Source organism: Canis lupus, chromosome 4, assembly GCF_003254725.2.
Source record: "Canis lupus dingo isolate Sandy chromosome 4, ASM325472v2, whole genome shotgun sequence".
Classification (NCBI taxonomy): Eukaryota; Metazoa; Chordata; class Mammalia; order Carnivora; family Canidae; genus Canis; species Canis lupus.
The window spans coordinates 10,845,124-10,853,418 of NC_064246.1; positions in this window are offsets into that span (position 1 = coordinate 10,845,124).

An 8,295-nucleotide genomic window follows, 5' to 3' on the forward strand; every position below is an offset into this window, starting at 1 on the left:
ACAATTATAATTATGTAACCTGTGAATAATGATAACTTCCTCATTTCCAATATATAATTTCCTTTTCTTGTTGCAATAGTTATGACCTCCTGTATCATGTTGAATAAAAATAGTGATAGCAAGTATCCTTTCTTGATTTCTGAGGAAATGCTTTCATTGTTTTAAGTATGATGTTTATTACCAAGTTCCTTCTTTTCCTTTTTTTTTTTATTTTTTTTTCTTTTCCTAATTTATGAAGCATTTTTATCATTGTTGAGTTACATGTTAAATTTCATTTAGTGCTTTTTCCACATCAATCAAAATTATTATTGTATTTTTACCCTTTTTCCTCTATTAATGTAGTATGAATTATATTAACTGATGTTCAAATGTTAAAATATCTCTACATTTCTGAACTAAACCCCCTTTGTGATGCACTATCCTCGTTCACAATCACTAACTTCTGGGGGTATGCTAAGATGGTGGCATAGGAGAAGAATGCTAGGCTGGGCTCATCCTCAAGCACAACTAGATAACTATCAAATCATTGTGAATACCCAAGAAATTCACCCGAGGACTGACAGAACAAACTGAACAACTAGAGGAAAAGAAGAGGCCACGTGGAGGAAGGTAGGAAGTGCAGAGATGTGGTTTGGAGTAGAAATGAATCCCGGGTTCTGTAGACAGGAGAGAGTCCTAGTCAAGGAGAAAGATGAGAGAGAGTAGAGTACACAGGGATATGCACATGGAGTACATTTCCCCAAAGCCATTGCCTGGGAAAAAGAGAGGGGCTGATTTTTGTGAGTTTTTGCAACCAGCGGGGATTAAAGACTAGAGTTTCAAGAGGTCAACAGGCTTGGCTGAGATAGAGCCCTGAGGGTGCTGCCCTGCTCCTGAAGAGAAGGCATGCAAGCAACCCCAGGGCAGATGCCATGATCTGAGGATTGCCTAATGGGCATGGGGAGAGGATGTTCACTTTTCTTAGAGTTTATCTATGAGGTGGCTTTCACAGAGGTGCATCTCCTAGGACAAGAGACCACAGTCACCATTTCCCTTTCTTGCCCCTCAACATAGGCACATGGATAACTTCGTGAGGGTTGCTAAGCCAGATACTGGCTGTCAGCCTCCTTTGCTCCAAATACCATGACCCTGTACCCTGGTGCCACTGCCCTTATTGGTCAAACTTGCATCAGTCCCAGTACAATGAGTCCCTTCCCCGGAAGACCAATGCAGGTCCCCCTGCCACACTAGGTCCCTAAAGTCTGGAGTTTTCAAAGCAGGCTTGGCTGGAATAGAGCCTAAAGTGTACTATGCTGATCCAGGGAGACAAGCAACCCAGAGATAGCATGAAAACAGTGATTGAAAAATACTTGGGGGATCCCTGGGTGGCGCAGCGGTTTGGCACCTGCCTTTGGCCCAGGGCGCGATCCCGGAGACCCGGGATCGAATCCCACATCGGGTTCCCGGTGCATGGAGCCTGCTTCTCCCTCTGCCTGTGTCTCTGCCTCTCTCTCTGTCTCTCTGTGACTATCATAAATAAATAAATAAAAAATTGAAAAATACTTGGGACACACAAGGGGAAGTTATTCACTCTTCTGGGAGTGCTTCCCTGAGAGTAGCAAGCATGAGGTCCCCTCTCTGAAGACAAAGGGGCTGGCTGGTGCCATTTCCCTTCCCCACTCCTCAGCATAAACCAACTTCAATAAACAGCATAGCACCAGCACTGATTGCCTAACCTCCTTATACCAAGTCCTGCCCCCCTGTGGTACTGATTTTCTTAGGCAAGTGTGCCTAAGCATCAGCTCACTGGGCCATTTCTCCAGAAGATCCAGAAGACTAGTACAAACCCTAGCATTCACCTCATCTACCAACAACAGAGCTCTGCAAGGCTTCAGTTCTAGTGGAAGTAGCATCAGGGCTCAATTATTAAGTAGACCAGAGCACACCTAATTAAAACTCTAGCGATCCAAACACTGCTCACTGCAGGCAAGAACCTCTGCAGACAACTGACCTGTTGGATAGAGCAGCTAAAACACAACTAAGTGCATACAGCATACACCAGAGACACTCCCTGATGCACCAGGCTCTGGATATTATATGACCTTTTCTTCAAAAAGCCATTACTTTCAGGAGCAGGAAACATAACAGGCTTTTCTAATAGAAGAAGACAGAGACCTATATGAAATGCCAAAATGGAGGAATTCATCCCAAAAGGAAAAACAAGAAAAGGTCACACCCAGAGATCTAATTGAAAGAGATATAAGTAATATGTCTGATGGAGAAATTAAAGCAACAATCATAAGGATAATTGCTGAGCTTGCGAAAAGCATGGAAGACATCAGGAGACTCTTACCACGGAGATAAAAGAGTTAAAAAGAATAGGCAGAAATGAAAAATGCAGTAACTGAGATTTGAAACAGACTGGCTGTAATAACCACAAGCATGAAAGAATCAGAGGAAAATGAATAAGTGATATAGAAAATAAAATTATGGAAAATAATGAAGCTGAACAAAAGAGAGCAGTCCAAGAGAACTCTGATTCGATCAAATATAATAACGGTATCATAGGAGTCCTAGAAGGAGAAATGAGGGAGAAAGGAGGCAGAAGGTTTATTTGAAGAAATAATAGCTGAAATATTCACTAACCTGGGGAAGGAAACAGACATCCAAATCCAGGAGGCACAGAGAACTCCTATCAAAATCAACAAAAGCAGACCAATGCCAAGACATATTGTAGTTAAATTCGCAAAATATAGTGATAAAAAAATCTTAAAAGCAACAAGAAAAAAGAAGTCCCTATCTTACAAGGGAAAACTATACAGCTAGTTGCAGATTGCTTCACAGAAACTAGGAAAGCCAGAACAAGAAAGTGACATTATATATATATATATATAAATTCAGTGTGCTGAATGGGTAAATCTACAGCCAAGAATACTCTTAGCAAATAAATCTACAGCCAAGAATACTCTAGCAAGGCTATCATACAGAATACAAAGATTGATAAAGTTTCCCAGACATGGGGCACCTGGGTGGCCCAGTCAGTTAAGTGTCTGCCTTAGGCTCAGGTCATAATCTCAGGGTCCTGGGATTAAGCCCTGTGTTGGGCTTCCTGCTCAAGAGCCTACTTCTCCCTCTCCCTCTGCCCCCTCCCCCCACTCACGCTCTCTGTCTCTCTCTCAAATAAATAAATAAAACCTTTAAAAAAAAAAAAGAGTTTCCCAGACAAACACAGACTAAAGGTGTTCATAACCAATAAACTGGTCCTGCAAGAAATATTAAAGGAGGAGATCCCCGGGTGGCTCAGCAGTTTGGCACCTGCCTTTGGCCCAGAGCATGATCCTGGAGTCCTGGGATAGAGTCCCACATCGGGCTCCCTGCATGGAACCTGCTTCTCCTCTGTCTGTGTCTCTGCCTCTCTATCTGTGTCTCTCATGAATAAATAAATAAAATCTTTTAAAAAAATGAAAAGAAATATTAAAGGAGACTCATTGAGTATGATGGAAAGACTGAAACTGTCAAAGACTTCTTTTCTGGAGAAAATCTCCAGAAACAATGACAAAACAAGTAATAAAATGGCATTAAATACATATCTATCAATAGTTACTGTGACTAAATGCTCAAATTAAAACACACAGGATTGAATTAAAAACAAGACCATCTATATGCTGCCTTTATAAGAAAATCATTTTAGACCTAAAGACAGATTGAAAGTGAGAGGATGGAGAAACATCTATCATGCTAATGGATGTCAAAAGAAAGTCAGAGTAACCATACTCATATCAGACAAATTAGATTTTAAACCAAAGATTATAACAAGAGATGAAGAAAGACACTATATCATAATTAAGGGAACTATCCAATGAGAAGATCTAACAATTGTAAATATTTAGGCTCCCAACTTTGGGACACCCAAACATATAAAAGAATTAATAACAAACAGAAAAAAACTCACTGGTAGTAATACAATAATAGTAGGGGACTTTAAAACCCCACTTACAACAATGGACATATCATCTAGGTAGAAAATCAACAAGGAATCAATGGCTTTAAATGACACACTGGACCAAATGGACTTAACAGATATATTCAGATCATTTCAGCCTAAAGCAGCAGAATACACATTCTTTTTAAGTGCACATGGGACATTCTACAGAATAGATCACATAACAGGTCTCAAATCAGGCCTCAACAAGTACAAAAAGATTGAAATAATACCATGCATATTTCCTGACCACAATGCTATGAAACTTGAGGTCCACTGCAAGAAAAAATTTTGAGAAACCACACAAATGGAGGTTAAACAATATGCTACAAAGAATGAGTGGGTCAACTAGTAGTTGAACTCAAAGAAGAAATTAAAAACTACATAGACACCAATGAAAATGAAAATATAATGGTCCAAAACCTTTGGAATGCAGCAAAAGTAACTACAAGAGGGAAATATATGTCAATACAGGCCTCCCTCAAGAAGCAAGAATAATCTCAAATACACAACATAATACCATTGTAAGGAGCTGGAAAAAAGAACAACAAATGAAGCTGAAAGCTACCAGAAGAAGGGAAATAATAAAGATAAGAGCAGAAATAAATGATACAGAAACAAACAAATAAAAGCCCAAAAAATCAGCAGAACAGATCAAAGAAACCAGGAGCTGGTTCTTTGAAAAAATTAATAAAATGGATAAACCCTTAGTTACACTTAGCAAAAAGAAAAGAGAAAGGACCCAAATAAATAAAATCACAAATGAGAGGGAGAAATAATAGCCAACACTACATAAATACAAACAATGATAAGAGAATATTATGAAAAAATATATGCCAACAAAGTGGACAATTCAGAAGAAATGGATAAATTTCTGGAAATATATAAACTACCAAAATGAAGACTTAGAGAACTTGAACAGACCAGCAAAGCAATTGAACTGAACCAGCAAAGCAATTAACAGAACCAGCAAAGCAACTGAATCAGTAATCAAAAATCTCCCAACGGTGCCTGGGTGGCTCAGTCAGTTAAGCAATCTGACTCTTGATTTCATCTCAGATCATGATCTAGGTGTCATGGGATCAAGCCCCGTGTTGGGCTCTGGGCTCAGCAGGGAGTCTGCTTCTCTCCCTCTGTCCTGCTCCCCCTGGAGCTCTCTCTCTCTCTCTCTCAAAATGAATAAATAAAATCTTTAAAAAAAAAATTTCCCGGGGATCCCTGGGTGGCTCAGCGGTTTAGCGCCTGCCTTCTGCCCGGGGCGTGATCCTCGAGACCCGGGATCGAGTCCCACATCAGGTTCCCAGCATGGGGCCTGCTTCTCCCTCTGCCTGTGTCTCTGCCTCTCTCTCTGTGTGTGTGATTATCATGAATAAATAAATAAATAAAATCTTTTAAAAAAAAATTTCCTGACAACCAAATGTCCAGGTCCAGAAGACTTCACAGGGGAATTCTAGCAAACATTTAAAGTAGAGTTAATACCTATTCTTCTCAAACTATTCCAAAAAATAGAAATGGAAAGAAAACTTCCAAACTCATTCTATGAGGCCAGCATTACCCTGATTCTAAAATGAGACAAAAACTCCACAAAAACAAAACGAAACAAAACAAAACAAAATAAAACAAAAACTACAGTCTAGTATACTAATACATCCCTGAGGAACGTGGATGCAAAAATTCTCAAAATACTAGCAAATCAAATCTAATAATAGTACATTAAAAGAATAATCCACCACAAACAGTGGGATTCATTCCTGGGCTGCAATATTTGCAAATCAGGGACACCTGGGTTGCTCAGTGGTTGCGCATCTACCTTGGGCTTGGAGCGTGATCTCAGGTGTTTGGGTCCTGCATTGGGCTCCCTGCAAGGAGCCTGCTTCTCCCTCTGCCTATGTCTCTGCCTCTCTCTCTGTGTCTCTCATTAATGAATAAATAAAATCTTAAAAAATATATTTGCAAATCAATCAGTATGATATACTATATTAATTAAAGAAAGGATAAGAACCGTATGACCCTTTCAATTGTTGCACAAAAAGCATCTGACAGGGCAGCCCGGGTGGCTCAGTGGTTTAGCGCTGCCTTCAGCCCAGGGAATGGAGTCCCAGGTCAGGCTCCCTGCAGGGAGCCTGTTTCTCCCTCTGCCTGTCTCTCTCTCTCTCTCTCTCTGTCTCTCTCATAAATAAATAAAATCTTAAAAAAAGCATCTGACAAAGTACAACATCCATTCATGATAAAAACCCTCAACAAAGAAGATATAGTAAAGGCCATACACCAAAACCCCACAGCTAATATCATCCTCAATGGGGAAAAACTGAGAGCTTTTCCTTTATGGTTAGGAACAGGACAGGATATCTACTCCATGACTGGTATTTAACATAGTACTGGAAGTCCTAGCCTCAGCAGACAACAAAGAGGAATAAAAAAACATCCAAATAGTCAAGGAACAAGGAAAACTTTCACTATTTGCAGATGACATGATACTCTGTAGAAAATCCAAGAGGGCAGCTTGGTTGGTCAGCGGTTTATCGCTGCCTTCAGCCCAGGGCGTGATCCTGGAGACTCAGGATGGAGTCCCATGTCGGGCTCCTTGCCTGGAGCCTGCTTCTCCCTCTGCCTGTGTCTCTGCCTTTCTCTCTCTCTCTCTCTCTCTCCCTCTGCCTGTGTCTCTGCCTCTCTCTCTGTCTCTGTCTCTGTGTGTGTCTCTATGAATAAATAAATAAAAATCTTAAAAAAAAATCCAAAGACTCCACCCAAAATTACTAGAACTAATACAGAAATTCAATAAAGTCACAGGATACAAAATCAATGTCCGGACATCTGTTGCATATCTGTACACTAGTGATGAAGTAATGGAAAGAAAAATCAAGGACTTGATCTCATTTACAATTGCACCAAAAACCGTAAGATACCTATGAATAAACCTAGCCAAAAAGGTAAAATATCTCTACTCTGAAAACTATAAAACACTGGTGGAAGAAATGGAATGGGAAACATTCCATACTCCTGGATTGGAAGAACAGGTAGTGTCAAAATGTCTATGTTACCCAAAGCAATCTACACATTCAGTGCAATCTCTATCAAAATACCAACAGCATTTTTCACAGAGCTAGAATAAATAATCCTAAAATTTGTATGGAACCACAAAGGACTCCAAATAGCCAAAGCAATCTTGAAAAAGAAACAAAAAGCTGGAGACATCACAATTCTGGACTTCAAGTTACATTACAAAGCCATAGTGATCAAGACAGTATGATACTGGCACATAAAAAAGACATAGATCAGTGGAATAGAATGAAAACCCAGAAATGAACCCATAACTATATGGTGAACTAATCTTCAACAAAGCAGGAAAGAATATCCAATGGAAAAAAAGACAGTTTCCTCAACAAATGGTGCTGGGAAAACTGGAGAGCAACATGCAGAAGAATGAAACTGGACCACTTTCTTACACCAAACACAAAAATAAATTGAAAATGGATGAAAGACTTAAGTGTGAGACAGTAAAATCCATCAAAATCCTAGAGAACACAAGCAATAAGCTTGTTGACATTGTCAGTAACAAGTTCTTACTAGATATGTCTCCTGAGGCAAGGGAAACAAAAGCAAAATGTACTATTGGGATTTCATAAAAAGCTTCTGCACAGCAAAGGAAACAACCAACTTAAAAAAAAAAAAGAAAGAAAGAAACAACCAACTAAACTAAAAGGCAACCTTCAGAATGGGAGAAGATATTTGCAAATGACTTATCTGATAAAGAGTTAGTATCCAAAATGTATAAAGAACTTATGAAATTCACACCCCCAAACCCTATGATCCATTTAAGAAATGGGCAGAAGCCATGAATAGAAGTTTTTCCAAAGAAAACACAAATGGCAACAGACACATGGAAAGATGCTCAACATCACTCATCATTAGGGAAATACAAATCAAAACTACAATCAGATATCATCTCATACCAGTCAGGATTGCAGAAATTAACACAGAAAACAACAGATGTTTGTGAGGATGTGGAGACAGGGGAACTCTAACACTGTTGGTGGGAATGCAAACTGGTGCTGCCTCTCTAGAAAACAGAGTGTGGAGGGTCCTCAAAAAGTAAAAAATATAACTACCTACAATCCAGCAAAATCGTACTATCAGGTGTTTATGCAAAGGACACAAGAATACTGATTTGAAGGGATACATGAACTCTTATCTATTTATAGCAGCATTATCAACAACAGTCAAATTACAGAAAGAGCCTAAATGTCCATTGATTGATGAAAATATTGATATTTACTATTTTCTTTTTCTTCCTTTAGTTTGATATTTAATTTTTGTTTAGCCTCTTGAAATTG